The sequence below is a fragment of the Aethalodelphis obliquidens genome, unplaced genomic scaffold (assembly GCF_003676395.1).
Source record: "Aethalodelphis obliquidens isolate GAN/ISIS:26980383/991018 unplaced genomic scaffold, ASM367639v1 scaffold22, whole genome shotgun sequence".
Lineage (NCBI taxonomy): Eukaryota > Metazoa > Chordata > Mammalia > Artiodactyla > Delphinidae > Aethalodelphis > Aethalodelphis obliquidens.
In genome coordinates this window covers 19,554,582-19,579,063 of record NW_020837966.1, presented here as the reverse complement: position 1 = coordinate 19,579,063, position 24,482 = coordinate 19,554,582, and positions in this window count along the sequence as shown.

Sequence of the window (24,482 nt, the reverse complement as noted above, 5' to 3'; positions counted from 1 at the left end):
TAATTAGCTGAGGTCCTATGGAGTAGGTGGGCCCTTAATCCAGTATAACGTGTTTTTATCAGAGGGGGAAGTGTGGACACAGAGACAGACATACAGAGCAAAGACACAGAGAAGACAACCATGGGAAGACAGAGGTAGGATTATGCCGCCAGGAGCCAAGGAACGCCAAGAACTGCAGGAGCTTCCAGAAGCTGCGAGAAACAAGGAAAGATTCTTCCCTAGAGCCCTCAGAGGGAGGCTGGCTCAGCTGACACCTTGGTTTCAGACTTCTAGCTTCCAGAATTATGAGAGAATAAATTGCCATTAGTTCAAGCCACCTGGGTTTTGGGGGTGGTGACAGAAACACATAACAGTGACTCCTCGGGACTTTGCTGGTGGTCCAGTGGTCAAGGTTCTGCGCTTGTAGTGCAGGGGCCGTGGGTTTTACCTCTGGTCGGGGAACTAAGATCCCACATGCCGGTGTGGCCAAAAGTAAATAAATAAATAAAGACTGGGACTGTCTTTTAAAAAAAAAAAAAATACAGCGGCTCCTCATAGCAGATGCCACCGGCGCCTGCCCAGCTTCCCCACGCTACCCTGGTGGTCACCTGCAGTTTGGTCACCCAGCGAGGCTCTCATCTCCAGCACTGGCGGCTCTCTGCCTGCAGGCTTTCTCTGAGCGCAGAAGCCATCCAGCGCAGCTGGGCACAGAGCAGGCTGCAAGTGCCCAGGAATGAATGCCCCTGGGAGCAGCCCGTAGCCAGTGGGGGCTGGGAGTTGGCGGATAAACACCCCGGCTTCCTCAACCCTGGGTGGGACAGTTCTGAGGCAAGTGCTACACAGTGTCACAGAGGCGACCAGTGGGATGGAGCTCCCACTGCCCACGGGGGTAACCCAGTAACGCACCCTTTACTTATCTTCCCATCTTCTCTCCCTTGCCTACTTTCCTTTTGGTGCTTCCTGGCATCAGCTCCTCAATAGACCACTTGTGTCCAAAGCCTCATCTCAGGCCTGCTCTGGGGAGACCCAACATAAAGACAGTCCTGGAATGACACTCCAGTAGCAGCTGCTTTCTCCTCCTGGTCACAGGTGGAAGGTCAGATGTTGGCACCTTTGAGCTCAATGGACCAGTAGCTAGTCCTCAACCACATGGGAAACTTTGAAGACCATGACGGCCCACAAAGACAGGTCCAGTATCTCAGGAAGAAGATGATGACGTTGATGACCATGAAGAGGGAGAGAATAGTATTCATCAGAATTGCTGGGCGCAGGCCTGGGGAAGTGAGACAGTCTGGTGGGACTGCTCTCACAAAATAATAGGGAAGATGGAGCTGTTACTCCCTGGCTATTCCACCTGAGGTAGGGGTCCTGGGTTGGGAGGCTGGGCTCTTGGAAGGAGGCAGAGGCGATGAATAAGATGACGGGGGCCTGAGATGTGGGCACCATGATCCTCCCAGGGAGTCTTCAAGTCCTCCTGAAAATTAGTAAACCACAAAATCCACGCATGTAACAGAACTTCTTGTGTAAAGAGTGATGGGGCCAGGGTGCGTGGGTGTTCAGACTCTGTGAGCTGACACAGTAGGCTCAGGAGGGGAGAGGTAAGCTGGGCAATCGGCTGAAATTGTTGGGAGGTGAACCACACAGGCTGGGCTACGGGGGTCTATGCCACGTTTACCCAAATCCCAAGGGACAGAGTAGCGTGGAACAGACATGGTCATTTGTGGCTGCCCGTCACCCAGGACCCCTCTCCCTACATTTTGGATCCTTTTCCCCCTTTTCAATCCTGCCTTAAGGAAGAAGACACAAATTGCTAGAGTCCCTTGCTTTCTGGGGTGTTATTTGCAAGGTCCTGCAAATTCAGTGCATCTGTGGGAGCCAAGTATTCAGAACTGGGTGCCAAAGGAAGCAGCCCCACGAAGGGAACCTGACTTCCGGCCAGCATGGTGGCCTGGGAAGTCTGCCCTCCAGGAACAGTGGAGGCAGGATATTGAGTATACTTCCCTGTGCTCTACAGTAGGACCTTGTCGTTTATCCATTCTACATATAGTAGTTTGCATCTGCTAATCCCAAACTCTCATTCCTTCCCTCCCCTTCCCACCTTCCCCCTTGGCAACCAGAAGTCTGTTCTCTACATCTGTGAGTCTGTTTCTGTTTTGTAGATATGTCCATTTGGGTCATATTTTAGATTCCACATATAAGTGATATATGGTATTTGTCTTTCTGTTTCTGACTTACTTTGCTTAGTTTGATAATCTCTAGGGCAATCTATGTTGCTGCAAATGGCATTATTTCTTTCCTTTTTATGGCTGAGTAATATTTCATTGTATACATGTACCAGGTCTTCTTTATCCATTCATCTGTCAATGGACATTTAGGTTGTTTCCATGTCTTGGCTATTGTAAATAGTGCTGCTATGAACATAGGGGTGCATGTGTCTTTCGAATTAGAGACTTGTCTGGACATATGCCCAGGAGAGGGATTGCTGGATCATATGGTAGTTCTATTTTTAGTTTTTTAAGGAACCTCCATACTGTTCTCCATAGTGGCTGCACCAATTTATATTCCCACCAACAGCAACACTTGTATTTTTCACCTTCCCTTGGAACCATCAGACCTGTGACATCCTTCATGGGCCGTGATGGGTGGAGACCTCCTATCTTACTTTGGTACAAAAGCCCAGATGGAGATTACACTCCCTCTTTTTGCCCCCCTTTGCACTGTGCCACTGCTGAATAAAAAGGAAGCCTTGGTCCTGGGTTTAGTGCATCAAATGAGGGAAGGAGGAGGGTTGGAAGTTAGGAGGGGGTTGTTCTTAGAGATTCTTCATGGTTCCTACATTTGGCTAAATAGAAATGATGTTCAACAAAGTCCTGCTGTCAAATACGAATCTCCCCTACCTGATACACCAAACGTGGGACACAATCAATACTCCGGGGGTCGCCATAGAGTGAGCTCAAAAGTCATTGCTTTTGAACTCTTTCTGAAGGTGACAGCACAGCAAACACACTGAAGATGCTGTCAACTTTTAGACACATCGGCAATTTAACGACACCATGCAGAAGGTAAACAGAAAGAAATAATAGCTAACCTATGTTGAGAGCTTACTATCTGCCAGGTGCTACACTCAAGCTCTCTTTCATTTATTATCAAATAGCTTCAATATCCAGATGAGGCAACAGAGGGGGTGTGATTTGCTTGGGGCCGGAGGGTTGGGAAACGGCAGAGCCTGGAGTGTGACTCCAGGGCCTTGCTCTGAACTGTCTCACTGGAACATCTCCTAAGAAATACTACCTTATATCCTCCCATCGATTTTAAGTCACCTTTTGATTTCTGAAATGTTACAAAATGAAGAAGCATGTGTCTTAGAGGTGAGGAAATATGGAAGCTCTCAGCATGTAGAGGAGCCCCGGGAAGGTTTCCATAACTCACTACTGACTCCCCCTCCTTCCTCCTGGGAGGAAGAAGACGAGGCTGGGACAGCTCAGGGGCTGATGGCTCCGCGGAGCCAAATCCATCTCTGTCTCCCTGAGGCTACCCTCTTGATGAATGCCAGTGTTAGGGGTCTTGATGGGACTGGACCCTGCTGTTCAATGTGGAACTTTTCCTGGGGTGATACTGTCCCAGGTTCTGTGCTGCATCTAAAACTCCAGAAAGCCTCTTCGAGGGGTTGAATCACCCTCCCCTTCTCTTTTAATTATTCAGGACCTGACACGCTGACTGGGAATACATCACTCAGAGTACATGGCTGGTAAGATTAAATATTAGCGGAAACTCTTTTAATTAATTTTTAATGCATTCTTTAGAACAATTCTTCATACCTAACCACATTCTGAAACAGAGTACCTAAAAGGAAAATTAATGTTCAGGATCTCAGGGGCTTGTAGGTCCAGACAACCCCTATTTTGCTTACCTCTGAGCTACATATCAGGATGTTCCAGACATGACATCCTTGGCATAGAAGTGGAGTGACTGTATGTCCTGGTTTTATTGGGGCAGTCCTAGTTTACGCCTGTTGCCCCTGGTGTACTCACGAACAGTGACCCCTTTTACTCCCCAAAGTGTTCCAGTTTGGTTGCTAAATTATGTACTACCCTACTTCAAGGCCATCACTCCATCACTCTCCCTTCCCTTGCCAGTGACAGACATCACTAGTTGATGGCAGCACCCAGTCCTTGCTGATCCTCCAAGGCATTCTCAGTAACTAACTCTCCAGCAGCCTCTCCGGTGATTAAAGTTGGCATCAAGATGGATCCTATTTTTCCCTGCTGAGAAAGCAGTTTATATTAAGTCCCTACATTTTTATTTCATCTTTATCTTTAAGCCACTTTTCTATTCAGGCCCTTACTGTTTTTCAGTGGGAGCACTGTTGTTATTTCATGTGGGGGCAGTTAGGTGTGGGTGACTACCTCAGGCATTATTGGCTATTTAATACAGTTAATATCCCTGGGCCCATGGGCATTAGATGCCAATAGTAAGATCTCCTCCACCCCCAGTCATTGTGACAACAAAAATATGGCCCCCACCCCGCCAATTTCCAGAACACCCCTAAGGGAGCACTACTGCCCTGAGTTGGAAATAAATGTAAGTATTGAGAAATTAACTAGTCCAAAGATGTTGCTTTGGTTACTTATTGCTGGGTAATAACCCCCTTTTCTTCCTCCTTTCCAAGGATTCAGTGATATAAAACAACAGCAGTAGTTAAAAAAAATTCTTTTTAATTTTTATACAACTTTTAAAAGTTACTTTCCATTTATAGTTATTACAAAATACTGGCTCTATTCCCCGTGTTGTACAATACAACCATGAACCTATCTTACACCCCATAGTTTGTATCTCCCACTCCCCCACCCCTATATTGCCCCCGCCCCACTAATAACCACTAGTTTGTTCTCTATATCTGTGAGTTTGCTTCTTTTTTGTTATATTCACTAGTTTGTTGTATTTTTCAGATTCCACGTATAAGTGATATCTCACAGTTTTTATCTTTCTCTGTCTGACTTATTTCACTTAGCATAATGCCCTCCAAGTTCATCCATGTTGCTGCAAATGGCAAAATTTGTGGTTGAGTAGGATTTCATTGTATACTTGTATACCACAGCTTCTTTATCCATTCATCTGTTGATGGACGTTTAGGTTGTTTCCATGTCTTGGATGTTGTAAATAGTGGTGCTATGAACATTGGGTGCATGTATCTTTCTGAATTATTTCTTTTGATTTTTTTGGATATGTACCCAGAAGTGGAATTGCTGGGTCATATGGTATCTATTTTTAGTTTTTTGAGAAACCTCTGTAATGTTTTCTACAGTGGCTGCACCAATTTACATTCCCACCAACAGTGCAGAGGGTTCCGTTTTCTCCACATCCTGGCCAATGTTTATTATTTGTGTTCTTTTTCATGATGGCCATTCTGAGTGGTGTATGGTGATATCTCATTGTGGTTTTGATTTGCATTTTTCTGATGATTAGTGATGTTGAGTATCTTATCATGTGTCTGTTGGCCATCTGCATTTCTTCTTTGAAAAACGTCTATTCAGTTCTTCTGCCCTTTTTAAAATCGGGTGGTTTGGTTTTTTTAATGTTGAGTTGTATGAGCTATTTATAGATGTTAGATTATTAACCCCTTGTTGGTCGTATCATTTGCAAATATTTTCTCCCATTCAGTAGGTTGTCCTTTCATTTTGTCCATGGTTTCCTCTGCTGTGCAAAAAAGCTTTTAAGTTTAATTAGGTCCAATTTGTTTTTTTTGTTTTTTAACTTTTGTTTCCTTTACTTTAGGAGACAGATCCAAAAAAATATGGCTTTGATTTATGTCATAGAGTGTTCTGCCTGTGTTTTCCTCTAGGAGTTTTATATCTTTAGTATCTGGTTTTACATTTAGGTCTTTAATCCACTTTGAGTTTATTTTTGTGTATGGTGTTAGGGAGTGTTCTAATTTCATTTGTTTACATGTAGCCGTCCAGTTTTCCCAGCACCACTTATTGAAGACTTTTTCTCCATTGTATATCCTTGCCTCCTTTGTCATAGATTGACCATAGGTGCATGGGTTTATTTCTGGGCTTTCTGTCCTCTTCCAGTGATCTGTGTGTTTGTTTTTGTGCTGATACCATGCTGTTTTAATGACTGCAGCTTTGTAGTATAGTAACAGTAGTTTTTTAAAAATTTGCTCACAGTTTTGCAATTTTGGCAGGGCTTGATGGGGCAGCTCAACTGAGCAAAAGGCTCTTCCAAGAAAGTTCACTCACACAGCAGACAGACTGTTTCTGGCTATCAACTGCAAGCCCAGCTGGGGCTCCAGCTAGTTTCAGTTCTCCTTCCTGTGGGCCTCTCCACGAAGCTGCTTGGGCTTCCTCATAGCATGGAGACTGGGTTTCAAAGGGGAGGAAGTGGAAGCTGCTGGTTCTCTTAAAGGTTAGACCTGGAACTGGCATATTGTCACTTCTTCCATATTGTATTGGTGAAAGCAGGCACAGGCCCAGCCCAGACTCAGGGGATGAAGAAAACTGACCCCATTTCTCAAGGGGGCAGTGACAAAGGACTTTAATTCACCACACGTTCCTTCACATTATCTTGATCACATTGTCACGATAGTCTTAAATAAAAGTAGATTAGGCAGATCCCATTGAATTTTCTCACTTTGCATGTGGTGGAACTGAGGTTCAGAGGCTTGGTGTGGCTTGCCCATGGCAGATAGGTAGTTCATAAGCCGTGGACTTGGAACAAAGGAAAGGTCAAGGAAAGTTCTGAAGCGTTCCTATGACTTCCTTGGAACCAGTATTGTGAGAAGCAAACCAGATGGACTCAGAGGGTGTTACTTGGGTGAGGACCCATTTCTTGGAAGGTCCACACTGACATGGATTTTGCCATGTGAGTCATGCAACCGGTGCCTGGGATCTTGCACAGCCCCAGAGCCTCTGTCACTTACCCTTGACGTACTTACTGAGCATCACCAGAGGCCAGATGCCATGCTAGACCTGGGCAATGGTGAGGTGAATGAGCTAGAAATGGTGTTGGTGTGTCCACACTCTCCAGGGGACATGACGTGATTTAATTGCACATTCTGAGGGACAGCTACAGCTGTGAGGGGTGCTATGAAGGGAAGGTGCAGGGTGCTATGGGCATGCATAGGAGAGGCGCTGACATGTCAGGACATCAGACAAGTGTCCCCAAGGAAGTGACACTTCAGCTAAGACCTGAAAGATGGGAAACAAAGAGGCAAAGAGAGAGGAGTGGGGAACGATATTCCAGGCACCGCCACCCCATATGCCATAATGGGGGTCTGTAAAAAAGTAAAGAAAGCCCCGAGGTACAACCACAGAGAGTGGCGTGAGAGAGGGCCGTGGAGGAAGGAAGGGCCGGGAGGTGGCAGGACTTTGTGGGCCAATGAGAGATGCTCTTCTGCTTGTTATTCTCGTGTGTTATTCTGAGAACACTGGGGAAACATCTTGTTTTGGAGAGATTGTTCCAGCTGTAGCTTAGAGAATGGATTTGGGGGTCGGGAGTGTGTTTGGGGAGAGCAGGGCCTCAGCTCCTTCTGAGAAGGTGGCTGGAGACCACGTCAGACATGCCCACCGAGGTAGCCCTTCTGGTTCCTCTCCACGAGGACCACCCCCTGACCTCCACCTCTGCCCCCCCATTAGGGGTATATTAATAGAGAAGCTGGCTCTGCTCTGTGATGTGAGCAAGGGTTTCTCATCCACAGGGTCCAAGACACAGGGCCAGGGCCAGGGTGAGGTAAGTGAGATGCCCAGGAAGCAGAACTGAGTGAGGCATTCCTTCCTGTCTGGGCTGTGCACCCCTAACAGTGGGTGCCTGCTTACATTTTGTGCCCTAGATGCCCGCCTCCTTGCTTCCTGGCCAGGATGGTTTATCTCCAGCCCCACGGTGTGCGGCAGGAAGCAGGGAAGGGGAAGGGAGCGTGCCCCTTCCTTGCAAGAGCCTGACCTGTGGCGGACCTATCACTCCCCACACATCCCTATGGCCAGAACGGGGTCACTGCCGCCACGGCTGGCAGGGAAGCTGTGCGTGTCACCTTGATCCTGGGCAGCCCGGTGTCGAGAGGATGTTCTGAGTTCTGTGACCGTAGCAGGGGAATCAGATAGCTCTGCAGCACGCTGTCAGGTTAGAGAGGCTTTACGGCGCAGCGGTTCAGGAAACGAGGTGAGCTTCAAGGTTGTCCAGGCTGGGTTCACTGCCCAGTTCTGCCAGCTCCTGGCTGAGTGGCCTCGGGCAAGTTACTGAGGTCCTAAGCCTCCTCTCTTCATCTGTGAAATGAGGCTTGGGATAGAATTTATGGCACAGGGTGCTAGAGAAACTGGATTCTGATTCCAGAAGCGCAGACAGAGAGAGAGCCAGCGGATCATTGAGTCAGCTCCCCGACCTTCCAAGTGAGGACCCTGGGGCTGAGAGAGGGGCGGCCTTGCCACAACTGATTACCCAGTGAGTGGACGTTGGGGGCTGGAACCCCAGCTCCAGGGGAGCCCAGTTTCCTGACTGCCCATGCTCTTGGCCACTCCTGCATGGAGTGGCTCTGACCGACCCATCCCGAGGGACAGGGTGCCCTGGTGGAGCCACTGCTGTGTGACATGAGTGGACTTTCGTCCCCCTTAGAGCTGGGAGGCGACAGGCCGGGGAGAAGCCAGGAGGGACCCGGGAAGACTCCTAGGCTTCTGCTGAATTCACAAGGACCTCTTCCTTCCCTGCTCTCCGCATCTTCTTTCCCCTTTCTTACCCCCCCCACCCCCCCGTTTGGCCTCTTCCCTTCCTCCCTTTTTCCTTCTTTGCTTTCATCTCCCCTTCCTCTTCTCCCTGTGGCCCCCCTTTCCCATCTTCAGCATTCTCTGCTTCCCGCTGCCCTCCCCCCTCCGCCCAGCTGCCCTTTTGTCCCTCTCTGGCACGGGTGACATCTGAGGAATGGCCCCAGGTTGGTGGCTTAGGCGCCAAGGGCCCTCTGCTGTGCCACGGTCCCTCCCTGCTGCGTGTCCCAGGCCTGGCCAGCAGGTGAAGCCCGCTGCCTCCGGGCCGGCCCTGCAGCCTAGAGGACGGGTCCTGCTGCCACAGCCCGGGCTCGGGCCTCAGGTTTCTGGTGGGCCCTTCTCTGGGCAGCACCCCGCTTCTTATCCTCATCACCCCTCCATTCCCTCCCATTCGTCCTTCTCTCTCCATCCTCTACCTCGCTGCTCCCAGCACCTCTGCTGAGAATTCCGTGCAGGGAGACCCAGGATGCCGCAGAGCTGGGGAAGTTCATCCAGGCTCTATCCTGGATCCCTGTCACGTTCCTTGAGTGAATACAAGGCTTTTGCTTGGTATGCAGCTCCCGGGAGTGAACCATGGTTTTAAAGAAATGAGCCCCATCCTTCTTATGGACATGGGTCCCCTCCTTCCTTCCCGCCTTCCCTCCTTCCTTCTTTCCTTTCTCTCACTTCTAACTCCCCCCGCCCCCATTCTCCTCCTCAGATCTGTGACCTTAGATACACTGTGTAACCTTTGTCACGTGCCAGGTTTCTGAACTCAGGGAGGCGGCACGGGCTATATGGGTGAAAAGTGCGTAGCATGTGCTGGGTACAATGGATAGAATAGAGTTTGGAGATCACGATGTGAGAATGGCCGGGTGCTGAAGCAACAAGTTCATCTCCTCACGCTCTTACTTATGCACCATTTCACAGCAGCCCCGTTTGTCCCTTTCCCCACTCACTCCTCTTTCCTCTTGGACCGTGAGTTACTTGCTTAAATGGCCTTGGCTGGGTGCTCACGGGACAGCATTCCATTAAAAATCTCTCTGCATCATTGTAGTGCAGTGAGAAACATTTGTGGTAGATTTGGCGGGGGGGGGGGGGGGGGGGGCACCGATTTTGGAAGGAAAAAGAAACAAAGTCCTTTTATTCTCTGTTGAACGAGAAAATACTTCCAAGACTGAATGTCAAATCATTTCCTCCCTTTTTCCCTCAGCACTTTGCCAGAGACCCTGACAATGAACTGCTCTCTCAGGGTCATTGTTGTGGCAGAGATGTTTCCTGTTTGACTTGTGTTTAAAGGGTGGATCCTGTCCCGAGAAAGAACAGAGATCTGCAGAGGGTTCGTGCTTTTCTGTCTTAGAGCATCTGCTTTCGGTGAAGAGAGCAGAGTCTTCATTCCATCAAGGGTCCCCCTTGGAGACGCAGAGGCAGAGAATGGAATTCCCTCTGGCCTGGTCCTTTGGGGAAAGTGAGAGGAGCTGTCTGCCTGGAGACTTGACTGTTTCCATCTTGACCCTGCCTGCCTTCCAGGTGGGAGAGATGGGTGTCGTTTCTGCTTCTAAAGAACCAGGAAATGGGAGACTTGGGACTTGAAACCAGCTTGGGCTGCGTCCCCTTGGCCAAGTTGCTTTCCCTCTCTAATTTCCACATCCATAAGAAAAAGTTAAGAAAAAGCATCCCAAACTTGGAAATGAGGCAAAAGGACGACGGTGCGTCCTGTGCATGCCATACCCGACCACCAGCTGAGACGCCCGCCCAAAGGTTATCTAAGTCTTTATGGCTCAGGCCAAATCTGACTGCCGCCTGCTTTTGTATATGACAGTCTACTGGAACACAGCCACGCCCATTCGGTTAGGGATTGTGACTGCTGCCTTTACAACAGGCAGCGTCCAGTAGTTGCAACAGAGACCAGATGGCCCAGAAAGCTGAAAATTATTTACTGCCTGCCCCTTTATAGAGAAGGTTTGCTGACCTCTGCTCTAGGGGAACGTAGTGTTATTTGATTTACTGTTTACTACTGATTCGGGCTCAGGCTCTGGAAAGTGTGATGCTAATTTGTGGGAGATTGATAACTTGCAAATGATTTTGGTCCAGTGGTCATGAAAGTGATTTCTGTCCAGTATAAAAGATACCCCCAAAGAAAACGATTTTATTGACCTGTAGGACATCCATCATCTCCGTGTCTAGCTTGGCAATCTTTTTTCAGCATTCTCTCTGTCCTTTACTGACTTTGGTCCCTCCCATAAGCCTTTGAGCTGGCTTTCCCATTCGGCTGGTTCCCCCATTAATAGGTTAGAAGAATCTTTGCCACGTGTGCATTTTCTGTTTGTGTGAGAGTCGTGATCTTAACTTTTTGGAAATAGATCAGCGGTTAACAAACTGTGCTCTGGGGAACCCTGGGGTGTCTTCAGAAGTCCCTGAGGGTGGATGCTAACGAGATCAGGGAGGTCAGACACCAGGGTCCCCTGTCTCTTCCCCAACCAGAAAAGCTCCATTTGTCAGCCTGCCTTGTATTTTTTTTTTGCAATACGCGGGCCTCTCACTGCTGTGGCCTCTCCCGTTGCGAAGCACAGGCTCCGGACGCGCAGGCTCAGCTGCCACGGCCCACGGGCCCAGCAGCTCCGCGGCATGTGGGATCTTCCCGGACCGGGGCACGAACCCGTGTCCCCTGCATCGGCAGGCGGACTCTCAACCACTGCGCCACCAGGGAAGCCCAGTCTGGCTTGTATTTTGAGGCTTCAAACGTAAAATTCCTGGAGGAAAAAGAAAAAGCATGTTGCCACCAAAATAAATAAATAAATAAATAAATAAATAAATAAATAAATAAATAAATAAATAAATAAGTAAGTAAATAAGTAAGTAAGATTGCTGCAGCACAGGAGGTGATGGGGGAGTTTTCAAGTTCCTGAGAACTGTGTGTGGAGCAGACACGGCTGTGCTGGGCCCTGCTAGCTGCTGGGGGCTGTGCATTCCTCCCCGGGTCTGTAACAGGCTCCTGGTGGGTTTGTGGCCGGCAGCTGGAATGCGGGGTATTTATGCTCCTTCAGAGGAGAGCAAGGCCTCCAGAGACCCAGCTTGAATAGGAACAATTTCCCCAGGTCTTAACAAGGAAAAAAAAAAGTGTGCCTTTCCTTTCTAATTGTGTTTCTTAAACAAACCTAACCCGAGTCACACAAAGCGTGGTCTGTGGTGCCTGATTATCGACAGTTTCTCATGAGAACATTCCGGAAAGCAGCGGGTCTTCGTGCCCCACAGAGACCTGCGGGGCTCACCAGGAGGGTGTGTGTGTGTGTGTCTGGGACCCTGTGGGCCTGCTGGGGGTGTGACGGGCGGGGGGGGGGGGGGGGGGGAGGAGAGGAAACTGATCAGAGCTGCATTGTGTGTGTTTCCTCTTTTATTTCGGGGCTTACTTGTTAATTGCAGCTCTAGAGGAGGGGAGTGTCTCGGGGCTCAGTTCAGCCACCCCCTTCCTGGAAGCAAGCCTGCTCTCTCCCTGGCTTGTCTGGGGCTTCCTGAGAGTGGGGCCTGGTGGGAAAACTTTGAACAGCTCTTGGAGTCTGAGCAATGCTTGTTGGGCTTAGCTTGGGTTAGATGAGCATGTTGATTGGGCCTTTCCGTTCTCCCCAGATTGATCTTTCTTCTTTTATTTAATTGAGGTGAAATGCACATAATAGACATTGGGATGAAATTCACATAATCGAAAATGAACTATTTTAAAGGATACAGTTCATTGGCATTGAGTGCATGCACAGTGTTGTGCAACCATCACCTCTCTCTAGTTCCAGAACATTCCCATCACCCTAAAGGTAAATAGCCATTAAGCAGTCATGCCCCATTTTCCCATCCCCCAAGCCCTGGTAACCACTCGTCTGCTTCCTAACAATATGGATTTTCCGGGATGTTTCGTATAAATGGAATTACACGGTGTGTGACCTTTTGGTTCTAGCTTCTTTCCCTCAGCACAATGTTTTGGGAGTTCTTCCGTGTTGTAGCGTGTGTCAGTCCTCATTCCTTTCTGTGACTGGATGATGGTGCATTGTATGGCTAGACCTCAGTGTATCGGTTCATCTGGGGATGGCATTTTGGTGCTTTCCATCCTCTGGCTTCTGTGACTAGTGCTGCCATGTAACCCCCTCAGTCCCTCAGTAGCACAAATGCTCACAGAGTGATAACTGCCACCGCAAAGTCTCCCCCAGGTATTTCTGGGTGTCCCTGGGGGGTTTCACATGACTGAAACTCTGTTCCAGGTACCTGGTTGCAGCCTCTGCAACCTTCTCTGGTCGCCTGGTGTGGGCGGACAGCTTAGCCACACCCAGGTGGCACCGCTGGAGCCCCTGAGCCTCCACCAGCGAGCTCGTCCTGTGATGTGCTGGATGCAAGGTCTGTGTCGGGACAGGACCTGGGGACCCCTGGTTTCATGACAGGATGGGGGCCTTGCCATATCTTGAGGGCATTTCCTTCCTCTCTCTCAGCCCGCAGGTCTTTTATCCTGGGCTGGTCCCTTTTCCCAGAAAGGAATCTTTTGGTCTCAGAGGGGTCTAAGAAGGGTGACAGGTCATCCTGGGTGATCCAGGACTGGAAGTCCGTCATCCTGGGAAGCCCCTCAGTCTCAGGCAAACAGGGATGGTGGGTCCCGTAGGCTTCAGCCTGGCTGGGGAGAGCCTCGTTGTTCAACGTGTTGGGTTTCGCCTCATCCCCCTGTTTTGAATCTGGCATTCCATGGTGCCCCAGAGCTCCAGTCCGGAGCCTATTCGCCCGCACTTGGCTAGAGATTAAGCCTCTTTTCTTCCACTGAATTGGTTAGTCATCTCCATGTCTGAGGTTAGGAAGAAACCTGGAGATCTAAACTCTCTTTTTAAAGAATTTTTCCACCAGCCCCTTACTTTCAGGGCTATGTCGTGCCTCTGTTCTTGATATTTTCTGGGGTCCTGGGGACACAGATCCCCTGGCTTCCTATCGTTTTCCCTTGGGCTTGGCTGGAGCTCTCTCAGCTCTGATACGTCACTTAGCTCTCATCCCCCTGCTTTTCACCCCTACCCCGTTTATTTATTTCGACATCTCTTGCTTGTTCTTGTCTCCTGTTTTCTTTTTCCTGCCTGGCTTCTTTATGACTGAAAAAAAAATTCCTTTACTCTCCTGTTAGGGATTCACAGGGAGGAGCAGAGAAAAGCACGTGTTTTGTCCGACATTTTTAGCAGGAAGTCTCATTTCCTCCACGTGTGAGGCCAACTTGGGTCTCCACCGTGGCTCAGTCTCTCAGCTAAGTGGCCTTGGACAAGTACATGATCTCTCTGAGCCCCGTTTCCTTCAAAGCCTGGGTCCCCTTTAAAGTCTGAAGAGTGGAGTGGGGTAATAATAAACCAAAGAACACATGGGAAGCCCTGGGCGTGTGCCAGGCACGGGTGGCCCCATGTCTCCCAGGGTCTTAGATTGCCTCAGCCCCTTGGGTCCTCCCCACCCTCTTGTAGGAGCTCAGAGTCCACTCACGTCTAAAGGGAACACATCGCTCCCATCCTCCGCCCTTCACGTTCATTTTCTCTAGGGCTTCAGAGTGAAACCTTCCTCCCCCATTTGCCAAGGGTGCCACCAGCCCATCCTTTTCTCCTCACTCCTAGTTTAGGCTCAGCCTGGACACATGTCCTCAGCTTTCCAGCCTCACCTTTGCCCCACGTGGGTACTAGTCTTTGACCTCCGTGGTCAAACTCGAAGTCATCTTCCCCCTAAATTTGACGGCCTCCACAGAGACCCCAGCCCCACACTTACATTTGGGGGCAGGCGGTGGAGCACAGAGGCTAAGAATTTGGGCTCTCAAGGAGTTGCCCACCTGGGTTTGAGTCGCAGCTCTACCACTGACTGGCTGTGCTACCTCGGATGAGCGACCGTACTACTCTGAGCCTCAGTTTCCTCCTGAGTAAAATGGGGGTGAATAATAGCGCCTAACAGTCCGCAGGGGACCCATCATTCCAGAGATGAAGGAATATGATGGAAGTAAAGAAAATACAGTGGCCAGTGTGTATGAGTAAATACTCAGGAGAAGTTTATTATTATTTCTGCTTCTGCGATATTTTGATTTTTGGTTTGATTTAGCTGCCAGGCTATCTCTAGGGGTGGGGACTTGTCTTCTTCCTCTTTCTCTACTTCGCAGCCTGACCTTAGTGGCCCAGGAGGCCGTAAGAGCACTGGAGCAGGAATCCCAAGTCCTGTTTGTCCTGCATCATTGGAGGGGTAACCTTGGGCAGGTCACATCACTTCTCTGAGTCATTGCTTTTGGAGGCAGCTGGGAGACAGAGTCCTGCTGAAGCATGCAGAAAAGCAGGTGAAAAAGAGACTGGAGCTTGTGATGTATGTTTCTTCCCTCTTCCAGCAAGTCCATCCCCCACTGGCTCAGCCAGAGTGTGGTTCACACAGAGCTGAATGGAACCCTCTGGGTCCCTGACTCTGTGGCTCTCAGTGTCTGCTTCACAGGAGAATAAACTGGGGAGATTGCAAAAGTATTAATGCCAAGACTTGACCTTGGATGAGGGATACTGGAATTTTGGAGGACGGGGTCTGATTAGAGAGGTTTTTAAAAGCTCCTAGATGATAGGCATGCTTCTGGACCAGGGGCACATTTGAGTAGAGAGGCTCTACACAATCCTCCTGTTCTTCTGGGAACCATCCATCAGGCCCCTTTTTGCCAGGCAGAAGGAACCATCTCCCTTCACAGAGCTCCGGCTTGAATTCCACAGAACCCCTCTTTTCTGTGACCCATTCCACTGTTGGACAGCAGCTCTGACGATCAGCAAGTTCTTTTCATTGAGCTGAAGATAGCATCTCCGGAAAGCGCATCTCTCCATCCCCACTGACCCGGGGAAGCCACTGTGCATCTGAGCCGCCCCTCATCTGAACGGCTCTTCGCTGGCAGAGGTCACTTCACGTCAGGATCGCTTAGAGAGTGGGACTCCAAGGGCCACCTCGTGGATTTCAAAGGGCCGTGGATCCAGAAGAGATGCCATCCTCCTAACCCGGCGTTAGTCTAATGTTTTCCAAATGTGCCTTCACTGGAATTTTCTGGGCAACACGTTCCAAATGTAACCTACCGAATCGGAATCTCCAAGGGAAGGTCTAGGAATGCTGTCTATTTAATACTTGCCCCAGATGAGAGTTACGATCAAGCAGTATGGGAAACACCTTGTAAGTTGATTAGATTAGCTACTTCTGGCTACAGAAGGTTCCAGGCAACAGACTCCCAGGTGGGAAAGAGCCTGGGGCTTAGCAGGGGTGAGGCTGGGGGTGGGGTAGGGGTGCTGAACACGTGAAGGCAGAGGGAGTCTAGGCCTGGATGTGCTCGTCCCTGGGCCTGGGCCTTAGCCAGTTGGTCACCCTGGCACCATGTTGGTCTGTGGCTGTTGTACCAGAAGTCTTTGCTTCTTCTTTGCCCAAAGGGGTCCTTTGCTTTCATCCTCGGTTCTTGGGAAGATGGAGGAAACCATCAAGACCGTTTATGCCTCGGTCATGCCCACACAGTTCTGTTCTCTGGGTAAAGATTTACTTTTTCAGGGCTCAGTTCTGTGTTTTAGCTTTTCTGTTTTTTCTCTTGGAACAAGCAAGTCAATCTTTAATTAAATAATGCGGCCCTCTGTATTAGCTTGCTAGAGCTACAATAACAAAATACCCCAGACTGGGTGACTTAAACAGTGGAAATTTATTTCTCACAGTTCTGGAGCCTGGGAGTCCGAGACCAAGGTGTTGGCAGGTGTGGTTTCTCCTGAGACCTCTTCCTTTGCCTTGTAGATGGCCGCCATCTTGTGGTGTCCTCACACGGCCTTTCCTCTGGGCATGAGCATCCCTGGTGTCTCTGTGTGTGTTCCAATTTCCTCTTCTTATAAGGACACCAGTAATGTTAGATTAGGGCCCATCCTAAGGGCCTTATTTTAACTTAATTACTGATTCAAAGACCCTAACTCCAAATACAGTCACATCCTGAGGTTCTGGGGTTAGGGCTTCAACAATTGAATTTGAGGAGGACACAGTTCAGCCCATAGCATTCTCCTAGGGCTGTGTAAGTGGACTACTGGTGACAGTGTTAAAAGGAGGCCTGTGTGGAGCATTCGTTAAACTGGAGGAGAGAAGAAGCAAAGAAACAAAGGCTAGAAATCATGACCACGTCAGCTATCTCACTTTGGTTACCGAACCCTTCTGCTGTCCTGTTTTCAATTTCCAGATACTCTTTGTCATTTTCTATTAACTTTTGAGAGTATCCTGTTCTTGTTTAAAGGATACATTTTCTTTCTTAGGGTGTTTTCAAGAACCTTCTTCAATTCCTTGCATTCTCTAAGTCTGAATTTTTCCCTTTGCATCTTTTTGGTTTCTCTCTGTCAAAGTAGAAGTACTGTTGAAATGTCTAGGGTGTGCAGCTGTCTGGAAAACCAGTGGGGTGGACATTTTTTTCTAAGGACCCCAAATATCAAATTCTCTTGGTCTTGCCTTTTGGCTCAGTCAACATCCTTGGATAAGAACCCTCTGACGATTGGTGTGTGCATGCACACGTGTGTTGGAGGTGGCAGTGGGATGCTGGACAGTAGGTATTCTGGGGCTGAGTTGGGTGAAAGGTTCTGAGCCTCACTCTTCAGTGGATGGACATTAATTCTACCTGTTTTTAGTATAGTTCCTCATTCCTACCATTGGCAGGGGCTGGTGGCCCCAAGCTAGAGTCCCTGGCGTAGCCTGTCCTGATAGTTAGTTTCCCATCCGTAGCTGCAGAGCTGCCACCTGCCTGGCACTGTGGCCTGGGGAAGGGAGCTGGGGGGCGTCGGAGCTTGCACTAACTTTCAACCCACCCTCCTGCTTCAGCGCCATCCCACTCACCTGTCTCCATAGGTACCTGGTGCCTCTTGAACTTCCAAGATTCTGCAGTGCGTCCTCTCTGCTTCTCATTGCAGGCATTTAGCAGAGAGAAGGAAGCTGAGACCCAGATCTCTTGTCATTCGTCTGTCTGTTCTCCATCTTCCTAAACTGTGCTGACATTTCCCTTTTGCAGTTGTTCCCTCTCCTGTTTGCTTTCTTCTTCTCTGTTTATAGCTTTGTTCTTCCTTCATCCTAACTCTAATGAGTTCTGGGGCCTGAGCAGAGATCAACATCTGCTTATTAGCTGGAAGTCGACCTCTCTGCACAGCCTTAGTCTCCTCGTCTATAAAATGGGCTCATAATAGTTTCTGCCTCAAAGTTGGTGAGAATTAAGTGAGATAGTGCCTGTGGCATGCTTCGTATCGGGTCTGGCAAGAATATCCAGTAAATACTAGGAAAACAACTAAGTAAAATTATTGACCTTATCCGAGGGCCCTTGGAAGTCCTTGGAACTACCCAGTGGCCTGTCTGGCTTCACATTTTGTTCACTGGCCTCTGATACTTGCCTTTTTCTTCCCATTACTGAAAAAAGAAGCAAAACTTGGCGTTTACCCACGAAGAAGTGTAGACTAAAGTGATGCTCCTCAGACGTCACCACGTATACCAGTCCCCCGGGCTCTTATTAAAACTCCAGTTCTGACTCTTGCGCTGGGGTGGCCGGAGACTCTGCACTGCTGTTGCCCCTGCTGGCCCGAGGACAACACTTTGAGTAGCAAGACAATAATGGTAGAAATGTCCCCAGTTGGCCAGTGAGGGGCGGGGAAGGGGGAGTCGTCCTCCTGGGGCTCCGTTGGGTGGTGGCCTTTCAATGGGGCTCTTCTCCTTCAGGATCGAAACCCAGCGGGAATAGTGTGGGTTCCTCAAAGTGGCCACAAGATGTCATAATGTCATTACATGACTTTTCCCAGAAAGGTTCAAGTCTGGGTATCAAATTACATCCTTTAAAGCAGGGAAGTGGCAGTTATCTAATCAGTGCTGCTTCAGGGACCGGCCCCAGTTAAAACTCTCCCCTGGGGTCCAGGACAGATGTCAGGCTGACAGCAGAATCTTCTTCTTACCCACCTTATTCCACTCACCTTATTCTTAGCGTCACATGAGAGTCACTGGGGCACTAGCAATGAAATCTGTTGTGAGGGGAGACTGGCCTTCTTAGAAACACAAAGTGAACTATTTCCACAGGGTGGTTCCCAGAACCACAATTTGGAGGGATGCTTTGCACAAACAGAAATCTTCCTGCACAAATCAGTTAGGGAGTGGCTTCATGCTCCATCCGGTTGCCTTAGTGCATGTTGGGCGCCAGGCAGCGTGAAGAGAGTTGCATTTGAGGTCACCTGGCTGGAATCGTCAGCTCCCTCAGAGATGGTTTTGGAAGAACCGTTAAAGAAATGAAGTCAGCTCTGCCACGATGATGGCCTTTTATACTTTCTTCTTCATTTCACAGTCATCTGTGTTTATTTCATCTCTCCAACCATTACGTGGAACCACATGAAACTGCTGTTTGTGGAGGTCAGGATGGCCAACTGTCAACAATGTCACGTGGCTTCACCTAGACTGGGGGCCAAATTGGTCCCACCCCTGTTTTTGTGAATCCCGTTTTATTGGGCTACAGCCCCCCTCACTCATTCACCTGTTGTCTGTGATTGTTCTCAGGCTGCAGTGGCACAGTTGTGGAATCGCCACACAGGCCTTCTGGCCTGAAAGGCACGCTATTTACTATCTGGCCTTTTGCAGATCGAGGTTGCTGGCCTCGGTATATAAGCGGTAGCTCCTGTGGAAGAGAATCCACAGACGAGGCATTTTTATACCTTCCCACTCCCTGCCCCCAACACCACAACCTGTAAATAGTAGGTGCTTAATAAATATTGGGTATGGAAAGCCGCCATGAGCCTCCTTCCCAGAGAAGGTTGCCACCTGGTCTTTCATCTGCTTCTCCAGACCTTTGGCTTCTGTGCTGTGAGTCACTCTCAGACACTGGCAGGCAAACTCTTGCTGTTGCCAGCGAAGACAGCTTCCTCTTTTTGAGGAAAAAAAATTCTTGCAAAAGTCTCTGAGGGCCTTTGAACATCAATCAGCTAGCTCTGAGAACCGGGTAGACGAGGATATAGAAATGAAGCCAACATATGGATTATATTTCCATCAAAATACACATAGCTCCGAAATTAAGTGGGAAAGCGCTTTGCAGGGTTGCTCCATCGCTTGGCCGTCTCTGAAACTGTTTAAGGAAAGTTTGGTATGTTTGATAAACCTCACAAGCAGTGTGGAATTAACTTTTCTCTCCCCAGACTGTGCAGAAAGCTCACAGGGGCAGGTTGAGGTCCACCAGATTGAACGACTCATTTGAAAGGCTTTTGAGTCTGACGCAAAAAATGATTGGCAGCCGCGTATGCCCGTTTGGGGGTATTTTTCAGTCCCCCTTGGAGGGGCAGAATGGAGGCAAAGGTATAATTTGCTAGGGTGGTATTTTCATTTCCTGTCTGATGTTTATGCCTGGCGTGGTGGGAAAAAAAAAACCTAACTGAAAAAAACGATTACATACCATCCATGTTCATTGTCAAGAAAACGAGAAGAGACAGATGAACACAAAGAAGAAAATAAGAACTGATCTGGTATCATTTTACTGTGATGGGATGGCCCCATGGTCCTATACATAGATATTCACGCAGAGTTGGAAGGGAAGGCAGAGGTGGGGGAAACATTTTGGAAGAAGAATGATGTTTCTTACAATACAAGATACATTTGGAGGCTGAAAAGACAGGAGAATTCTAGGGGAGGGAGTGGGGAGCTAGGAGGGTGGGATCCGAATTTGGATCCTGTTTTCAGTCTTTCAAACTGGCTTCTGCCCTTTAGGGGCTTTTACCCTTCGCCCCAAACTTCTGTGCCATACAGCTATGGGGCAAGCCTGGAATTTGGCTCTGAGCACTGGGAAAACATGAATTACTGTAACTTTTTTTTTTTTTTTTTTTTGCGGTACGCGGGCCTCTCACTGCTGTGGCCTCTCCCGTTGCGGAGCACAGGCTCCGGACGCGCAGGCTCAGCGGCCATGGCTCACGGGCCCAGCCGCTCCGCGGCATGTGGGATCTTCCCGGACTGGGGCACGAACCCGCGTCCCCTGCATCGGCAGGCGGACTCTCAACCACTGCGCCACCAGGGAAGCCCACTGTAACTTTTTTGTAGGCCTCTTGGACTTTCAAAATACTAGGTTTTTGGCAGCATACGTGAAGGGACAGGGTTGATGCCTGAATAGGGTCATTTGTTCCCTTGACCTGCAAAAGTCTCACTTGCTCCAGTAAACACAGGAAGTGGGAGGTGGCAGTGGCTGGCTTGACCCTGAGCTCTGTTGTTCATTCCTCTCTGTGCCTGTGTGATTCTTTGGTGCACCTGGAAGACCCTGCTGAATAGTTACCCTCACTCAGTTTGCAACCTCCTTTCCCTCGCTGCCTTCCTGAGTGGAGGATAGAAACCTGGATAATTCCTTTCCCTGCTTCCCTCGCAGCTAGGGCAGTTAGCTACAGTTCTAGTCTCTAAGAATCTGCTGGACAGGGCCTCTGGGAAATCTTTCTCTTTCCTGTGTAGAAGTGAGTGATGCTATCTCTTTTTCCTATGGCCAGTTTATTTTTGACTTGAGCATGGATGAGATGTCTGGAGCTGAAGCAGCCATTTTGTGTTCACGAGAGAAAGGCCAAGAAGATAACAGAGGATGGCCCCAAACTCATTAAAATCTGTCGTCAACTACCCACCTCTAGACCTTCTGTTATGTGAGCAAGTAGTCCCCTCTCTGTTTATGCCAGTGTGAGTCTGGTTTTCTGTTGTTTGCAGCCAAATGGCATTTTAGCAGATGCACCATATAACCTGCTCAGCTCGGCATTGAGACTGATGCATAGCATACTAACAGCATATAAACTTAGTTCTGGCAACAGAAAACTTAACAGGATGCTTTGAATTTGGTGGCTGTGTCTGGGTCTCAGCAGGAAATTGACGATATATTCAAACAGGGTTCTGAGGAGATTTTAATAAAAGGACGATTTACAAAGGTCTCCAGAGGGTTTAGGGAAACCATAAGAGATTGGTCAGTGCCCCAGAGCTACTAGCCTGGAGCTCAAAACCTTTAGGCTAAAAGGGCAAGGGAGTAAGCCATGACCTGAAGCTGGGACAGAGGGGCCAGATGGAAGAAGCTTCCTGACAGGGGTGTGACCTGGGGCAGAGGGATGCTGCTAACCTGCAGTAACCCAGCACAGGTCTGTCTCTCCTTCCACCCTCCAGTGTCCTACCAGTGCTAACAGGAAGCCAGAGGGCAAAGGAGCCTGTGGATACACTCTGTCCAGGGCAGGCTCCCAGGACACAGAGCAGGGTGGACAAACATGGCCGGTGGATCTGGAGGTCTCCAGCCCGCTGGTCCATCAGTGAAGGTTCTGGGGCCTTCCAGGGAGCTGTGCTCCCCCAGTGGAGACCTTCTGCTCAGGGATCCTAAAGTTCCCCTTAAACCTCAAGGGCTCTTTGATCTGTGTCTTCTCTCTAAGAAGTGGTCTCCAGGTTTTTGGCCAGTGGCCCACGGCTGTGCCTCCAGCTCTGACTGGCCTCCGGGCTTGGGAGGCACTTTGTAGAAGCTGCTCATCTCTGGAGACCCTCCTGGGCTGGCTCCCTGGCACAATTTACAATGTTAATTGAGCACTGGGAGCTGCATGGAGTGCTCTAGAATCAGAGTGGTTTTAAAAATTTCTAACTCTATTTAAATGTCCCTGGGGGCTCAGAGCAACCTAGTTAGAAACAAACCTTAAGAATGACAAGAAAGGAAGGAATCCGGGCCCCACCAAGTGCTTCCCCTTCAGGGTCTGATTTCACAGACCCAGACTTGACCCAGGTGGGAAGGGAGGCACAAGAGGCTAAACAGCTTGTCCCAGGGCTCGAGGCCGGCACACGGCAGGGTAACCCAGGTTCCCCTGGTTGGCCCTGCCCCTCCCACACCGCTGTCCTCTTTCTCACAGGAGTGCAGGGTCCAGGGCACCTACTGGGTGGCCACTGCTCTGAATTTTCACCTCACCTGGTAGTTGCTGTAGCTTCCATTTGCCGAGGAGGCTCAGAGAGATTAAGGGACTTGCTCAAGGCCACAGAGCTGAGTGGCATCTTCAGAAGGAAAACTCAGGTCTCCTGATGCCAAAGACTGCCTTCTTAATCGGGTAGGGAGAAATCCAGCTTCTTCAGGGCACCCCAGATCCACATGCTGCAAGCACCTCTCAGTGGGGGTGCATCCTCTGGGATTTGTCTGGCCTGAACTAGGGTATACTTGGCACCCAGAGAATTCAGAAAAGTCATAGTAATTGTAAGTAGAGAATAGTCTTTGAGAGCACTCTGAGTCGGGCAGAAGAGGATGAGTTCTTAAACCCTTTGGACCTCGGTTTTCCCACCTGTAAAATGGTGCTGTAACTCTCTTAGGTTGGGTTCCCCAAGAAGCTGACCTTGGGACAAGCATTCTAGCACAAGTAGTTTATTGGGAAAATGACCCCAGGAGACACTAAGAGGCAGGAGGCAGGGGTGAGACAGGGAAGGAAGGCAGCCCATACCACATCCGTTATCAAGCAAACGACTATGCTGGGTGACCAGAGCTTCATCCTGTTGGGATGAAGCCCAACTGGGAACCGATGAAGACGACACAGTTCTCCCGCTCAAAGAGCAGAGAAGCTGGGGTATGGATCCACCAGCTCCATCCCTCATTGGCTGAGGTTGCTCTGGGGGTGGGGGGTTCTTTCTGTGGCACTTCTGGTGTGCTGGTGAGTGGGCACAGCCGGCTCGAGTAGGAGGAAGCCTTCAGCAGAATGACGCAGGGGTTGGCACATGATGTCAGCCAGAGCGTGCTGTACGTAAGGGTGGAGGTGGGGGCACTAGTCTCCGCTGCCGACCCCCTCGAGTTGTGCGGAGGCCATAAAATAACGCCTGGCGCTTAGTACGTGCTCATTTAATGGCAGCCATTATTATTCCCGTCATCTTCTTGGCCATGGCCATCACTGTGACTACTACCTGCTCGCAGCAGATGGAGCCGCCATTGAGAGCTTATCTGTCTCCCTCGGAGGATTTTTGCCATCAGAGTGTTTTGCTTCAGCCAAACGTTTTATTTTCCCCGGGGACCATCCACTGGGAAGGGCTTGAGAATTCTAGCCAGGTGTGTTTCCCAAGCACAGGGAAGAATTTGCCTTGCGGGAGGAAATTGGGCCTGGCTAGGTTTACGACTCTGTTTTCTCCAACTCTGCAGAGAAGAGAAAAAAGTACCCAACCCTCTGCCTTCTGTAGCTAGGCGAGCCCGTTTCCCCTCCAGCTGGCAGCCGGTGCCGTGCATGCAGCCAGGACCTGCGTGCAGCTGTCTCCTCCTTGGGCCCCCTGCCCTCCTGTTGTGTCCCTGAAGGCCCAGGGACAGAGAAAGGCCCTCTTTGAAGCTGTAAGAGGGTGGAGTTGCTTCCTCCAATTGCCCTCCTTCCTTCCTTCCTTTGTATTTTCTGTTGCTTCCTCTTCCGCCTCCACCCCGCTCCCCAACCCCAAACACACCATCCTATTTCCTTGTCACCCTTTTTCCTCTGGGCTCCTTGGGGAGGGGTGGCGTTTCGGTCAGGATTACTCCCACATCTACCCCTTTAGAAGCCCTGGCTGGGTTTGGAGTGTGTTGAGGGGGGCTTTTCTCTCCTCGCCCTCCCTTCTGGGTCTGTTCCCTCTTGTGTTTACTTTGATCTCCAACTGATGCCGACAAGTGGACAGGCCCACCCGCTGATCCCATTCAGTATGGTTGAAAAGCAGTGTTTTCTCTCGTTCCTGGGGCTGCTGCCTTTGCTGCTTGCGGAAGGGAGGGATGCCGGCTGGCATGGGAGCCTCTCGAGCCCTGCAAATTGAATGAGCTGGCAC